At 38.9% G+C, this 6,324-nt stretch overlaps 1 long non-coding RNA gene across 1 annotated transcript; it reads left to right on the forward strand.

The window, feature by feature from the left end:
* Positions 1–5,267: 5,267 nt before the first annotated feature.
* Positions 5,268–5,860, forward strand: LOC148695765 (uncharacterized). The gene is made up of 3 exons (XR_015964673.1): positions 5,268–5,411; positions 5,512–5,675; positions 5,777–5,860. It is a non-coding gene; the product is annotated as an uncharacterized LOC148695765 (long non-coding RNA).
* The last annotated feature ends 464 nt before the right edge of the window (positions 5,861–6,324 follow it).

A 6,324-nucleotide genomic window follows, 5' to 3' on the forward strand; every position in this document is an offset into this window, starting at 1 on the left:
TCAAGCATGAATGGCATATTTTGGAGCATGTTTGGCATATTTGTACATACGTATATATGTTTATTTTCTGGGAAATTATACTTGTTTTACGGCGAGGGGTTATAAAGTTTTGAGAAGTGTTTGGATTTGGAAAAGAATTGTTTTGCTGACCCACTCAACCTTGTTTTGCGCCCCTCCAGGTTCATGAATTGCAAAGGTGTGGTGACTACGAGGAAATTCAATGGTGTTCTGACAGAATGGACCAAATAAGGAATCACCTTCGGGTGTTTCATTTTAGAAGTTGTATATTTTAAAGCTTCCGAACTGTGTAAATGGTTACGTCACTCTCACGTGACGGCCAGCATGCCCTCCTTCGGGACGGGGTGTGTCAGTTGGTATCAGAGCCTAGTTTCAATCTTGGACATCTTGAGAAGTTCTAGTGAATTCTGTCAGAACTACACCGCCTCGTAGCAAACCACGTAGTTAGAGGAACTTAGTCTCCCTGATTTAGCTGTTAGGGGAAACTATTATTTTGGTGATTCAGTATATTATCTGAAAGGGGCATTTTAAGATGGGTTATGAGTTGAATTTGAATCACCTTATGGAAAAATGATGGACCTAAGGGAGCAAAGCGATGGCTTAATCATTTGGAAAAGACGTTTTGGATTATGCAAGTCAAAGGAATCTTCCTTTTGACAGAAGGGTTGAGACGATTACCTGGTTTGAGTTATGAACTTGTATCCTGGTGGAAACAGGAGTATAATTCGTTGTCACCGGAGGAAACAGCCGATTGAGAATTGTTTAAGGACTTGTTTAAAGAAAAGAATTATTTCCTTTGGCATCTTATGATGGTAGAAAGCAAGAGTTTGCAAATGTGAGACAAGGAAAGCTGACGATCAATGAGTATTATAGAAAGTTCTCAAACTTGCCTTGTCCCATTCGAATATTGCTGCTATTTTGATTGAAGTGTTATATTGTTTTAGGCTGGGTGGCATAAGGCAGTGGTATTTTGGGTGACCACTATCCATTGTAATTCTTACCAGGAATATACAAGATGTTGTTGAGCCTTGAGGACTCTGAGAACATGTTCAGCGAGAGTAAAGAAGAATGATAAAAGAATGGGAATCAAAAGAGGACGATAAAGTTAATGATTCGTCATATCAAGAATATAGAAAGATTCGGAACTTCAAAAGAAGTGAAGCTAATTCTAGTTCTTTTGGCAAAGGTTTTAATGCCATTGATTAGAGGTGAAGTGATAGATGTATTGGTAATCCCAGAACTTTGTGCTATAGGTACAATAATGGACACCTTTGAGAATGTAGGCAAGAAAGCATTTGACGCTTTACAAGTGGATAGATGGGACATAGAACTGCAAATTATGTCCAAAGCCAACAGAATCCCTAGCAGTCTTCTGTGCCACAACTGGCGCCGATCCAGCAAGTTCCTGGATCTATTAATTATGGTCAGTTAGGCCGTGGTGTACATGAAAGAAGTATTTACACTAATAGAGGTTGTGGGAGACAACAACAAGCCCAGGGATGTGTTAACCACACATCACTGCAAGATACTCAGAATTATTTGGATTTGATTAGGGGTACGATCATTATTTTTAATGACTTAGCTAGAGTCTATTTGTTAATAATGTAGAAATTTTATGTTATTAATGTTATTGCCTTGAAAGTAGTAAATAAACGCGGTTGAGACGTGTGTATGTATTTCCCCAATGAATGGCAAAATAGTAATATTACACCCTCGAGAGTTGTTGCTTACTTATCGAGACAACGATGATTTATCAGTATTGCGGGCTGCAGACCGTAATATTAATAACTTATTCGTGGATTCGTTAAGCAAGTAAACCGATAGGTTATCCTATGTTAGTATCGTACTTATTCAGAGTGCTCAGTATTAGTAGAGTATGTATTGTTGCTAGCTACTTTTGTTCCATTAGATTGTAGATTTCGATGTTATTCTAGAGCATATTATGTTATATACAGTGATGATTGCAGACCACGCGAGGTGGTACTGAATGTGTACAAGATATACATGATACGATGAGTTAATTATGAGTTATATATGCAGCCGAGGGCTGAGTTGATTAGAATGAAAGAGTATGAGCTATGTTTATAGCTGAATGTTGACTTGATTATATGTTATTTTCCATCGGTCTGGATGACTAGAGATTACTTTTGTAAGTATGCAAAGTGGAGTGAGGCAGGCCGTTATTTATGCTGTGAGAGCAAAGAGATTATTATCAAAAGGCTGCCAAGGATACTTATCTCATGTGGTGCTAAATGATGTCACTTCTAGTAGTGTGGAAGAAGTGGGAGTAGTCAAACATTTACCTGACATTTTCCCTGAGAATTTACCTGGATTGCCGCCAGTTAAAGATGTAGAGTTCACTATGGATTTGTCTCCAGGTACAAACCATATATTATAGAATGTTGCCTTTTGAACTAAGAGAATCGGAAATTGGTTGATAAAGGTTTTTATTCAACCTAGTACATTACGTTGGGGGGGAACCTCAGTTTATTGGTGAGAAAGAAAATGGACGTTAAGGCTGTGCTTTGATTATAAGCAGTTGAATCGAGTAACAATTGAAAACCGTTATTCGTAACCTCACATTGATGGTTGTTTGATCAGCTTCGAGATGGTTGTATATTTTCTAAGTTTGATTTGAGGTCTGGATATTATTAGTTGAAGATTATCGGTGAGGATGCCCTTATGATAACTTTCAGGATTCGTTAAGGTCATTTCAAGTTTTGGTGATGCCATTCGGAGTGACGAATGCATCTACTACTTTATGAATTTGATGAATAAAGTATTCCAATGATATCTAGACCGATTTGTTGTTGTTGCTATTGAAAGGATTGATAAGACTAGAGCAAAGTATGCTAAATATCTTAAATTGGTATTGCAAAGATCGAAGGAACGTCGATTGTATGCTAAGTTTAGCAAATGCCAATGTTGGATGAATCAAGTGGCATTTTTGAGATATGTTATATCTGCTTCAGGTATTCAAGTGAATTCTTAAAAGGTAGCAGAAATTGAGAATTTAGAACAACCACGAATCGTGATTGGGATTCGGAGTTATCCTAGCTTAACAAGCTATCATGGATGGTTCGTGAAAGATTTTTCAGTCATTGCTTTGTCATTGACGAGATGGTTGAGAAAAGAGGTTATGTTTGAGTGGGATGATAATTATGAGTAAAGGTTTCAACAACTGAAGCATTTCCTCACTCATGCACGTAATTTAGTATTCCCAGAGAATGGTGGTAATCATAAATTTTTAGTGATGTTTCTTGAATGGTATTGGATGCGTGTTGATACAAATGTTAGGGTGATTACATACGTTTCATGACGAAAGGAACCTCATGAAATGAATTACCCTACTGGTGATTTGGAAGTCATGATTACCATTCTTGCTGTGAAGTTATGAAGACATTATATTTGGTAAGAATGCAAGATTTTTACGAATCCAAAAAGTCTCCAATATCCATTACTTAGAAGGATTTTGATATGAAGCAGCGAAGGTGGATTGAATTGTTTAATGAACATGATTGTACGACCAGGGTGATCGTAAAATTGTTCTAGCTGATGCACTTGGTGAAAAGACGGTGGTAAGAGTTGATGTCTGGCACGCTTGCCAAGATTGTCTTCTTGTGGATTGGAAATCAACTGAAGTAAAGTTGAGAATGGAAGTTTGAGAAGAAGTTGTAATTGCTAATTTTCAAGTTAAGTCTTTTTAGTAAGGTCGTACTCAAGACTCAAATGGTTAACGAAGAAAATTAAGAATTAACCAAGGCAAAGAAAGAAGGGAAAAAGAAAGATTGCTAAGTTCGAGAATAGGATGGTTATGATTGAACTTGAAGTGATAGTTGATCAATGTACTAAGTTAGTACATTTACTCCAGTGTTGAGTAACAACCACAGTACAACAGTACTTATAAGTTTTATGGAGAAGAGATTTGGGTTACGGAACTGCTGAGTTTCTTAAGTATGTTGGTTGCACAGTTTCCAAAGTAACGCCATAAGGACCATGAAATGTGTCGATTTTTGTTGATTTGTGGAAGAAATACTTCTGGATAGAGAAGATTCGATCACGAAAGAGTTTTGGTAGGCCCTGAAACTATGGATGAGTCTTCTCAAAGTATTCAGGTGATTAAGTATAACCTGAGAGTAGCCAGGAATGGCAAAAGAGATTAATAGTTGAACATGTCACTAATCGAGTGTTTAACGTAGATGATCTTATAATTTTGAAGTTTTTACTTTAGAAAAGTATGATTCGGCTGGGAAAGGAAAGCAAATTAAGTCCTAAGTACATCGGACTTTATGTGATCATCGAAGAGTAAGTGAAGTTGCTTGAATTACTTCCAGAGTTATTGTAAGAGCATGATGTGTTTCATGATTCAACATTTTTAGAAATTTCATCACGAAAAGAAATAGTGAGATTTGGAAAGGAGACAAAATAAGTCTTAAACACATCAGACCGTTTTTGACCACTAAAGGAATCGATGAAGTTGCATACAAGTGGTGATGTCTTCAGAATCGGCTAAGGTGCATAATGTATTATATTTCGATGCGTTGTCACTAGGTGGCAGATTCGTCACATAGAGTTCCGGTGCAACTGTTGAGAATTAATCCGGATTAGACTGGTTGAGGAACCAAGGACGACTTTGGATTGGAAAAAGAATGTATTGAGAATTAAGACAGTGTAATTGGTGAAAGTTTTGTGGAGGAATCATTCAGTCGAGGAAGCTACATGGGAGACAGAAGATCGAATGAGGGATTTGTATCCTAGATTGTTCTTCGATCACTAGGGGTTATATGTGGTTGTTTTGAATTTCGGGACGAAATTCTATTAAGGAGGGTAGGTTGTGACATCCCGTCCCGGAAATATCGAAACGTACATTTGAAATTACAATTTTACCCCTAGTTCGTTACATTTACGTGTAGTGTTGTGTTGTGTAGTGTTGTAGGACCACACATACACTCACACACTCTCTTTCTCTCCCGTGATTCCCTCTCCCTCTGTCTCTTTTCTGTCTCTCTCTCTCTCTCCCAAGCTCCGTTCTTTCTTCTTCTTTCTTCAAAAACGTACGGACAACACACAAATCACCCAAACCTTGATGGATCGAAGAAACCAAGGGCATTTTTGGACTCGTGAAGCTCGTACGAGTGCAACCATACCATTTTCAGGTGAGAAATCCTTCGTTTTCATGTCGATTCGAGGTAATCCGATTTAGGTACTGTTCATGCAAACTTAAACTAGCATGTTTTGGGATTTTGAAGCTTGTAGATGTCTTGGTGAGGTCCTAAGGAAGCTCGGAGTGCTTCGTTGGACAAATTTGGACGTCGGGAAAGCTTGGTTCAAAGTTGGCCGGAACTTTCGAGGCTTTTTCCGGCGAAACCACGGCGAGTTAGGGGTCGAGACAGGTATGGATGTGTTCGTCTCGTCAATACCTTCATTTTGATATATAGTACGTCGAAAATGGTTAAGAAATGAAGAAGTTATGACACTTTGAAGTTTACCCAGAAATTCCGGCAAAACACCCACCGCCGGCGAAACCAGTCCGGCGACGCGAGGAAGAAGACGCGCGCGTGGGCAGCGCGTGAACAGGGCGCGTGGGGGGCGCGTGAGAGCTCCAAATTGAGTTCTGAAAATTGTCACGCGTTCGTGACGTCGTGTAGATCACCGTGGTATATTCATACACCCAAATTGAGCAACGTATGAGAAAGTTATGGACGAATGTTTGGCGTATGTACGTTAAATAACGTCAATTTGGTTACTTTTTGTATAGGTGAAAATTATACAGAGGAAGAATGTAACCAAGCTAGGGGAGGTTCAGGGACCTATGAGACGTCGATGTGATCAGTGAGTGGGCAGTTATTTTTCAGTATATATATATATACGTATGCTTGACGTATTTCCCAGAAAAGTATTTTAAAAGAAATACGAATTAATTATCCTGTCATATATGCATCATATTTTAATATGTGCATTACCATAATTATGCATACTGTTGCATGGTGCTGAGGAGGCCCAGGTAAGCTACGATTGAACTACTATCATCACATGCATTAGTAGTGGCATACATTTATATATGTGTATTTGGTGCTATGGACGCACAGGTAAGTGCCAGGTAAGTGGTATTCATGTTTGTATTCAGTAGTAGCTTGAGATGCTTAGAGAGCTCATAATCTGCACCCCCGGTGTTAGTGCTCCCGCCCAGAGTGAGGGGCATAGCCTTCACGTGTATGTTCACCAGCACCGCATGCTCGCCTTGGATCCAAGTTAGGTGCAAGCCTGTCGTACAGTCCACATTAGGTGGGTCCGACTTGTAGGTGA

Source organism: Pyrus communis, chromosome 7, assembly GCF_041283825.1.
Source record: "Pyrus communis isolate YQ-2024b chromosome 7, ASM4128382v1, whole genome shotgun sequence".
Lineage (NCBI taxonomy): Eukaryota > Viridiplantae > Streptophyta > Magnoliopsida > Rosales > Rosaceae > Pyrus > Pyrus communis.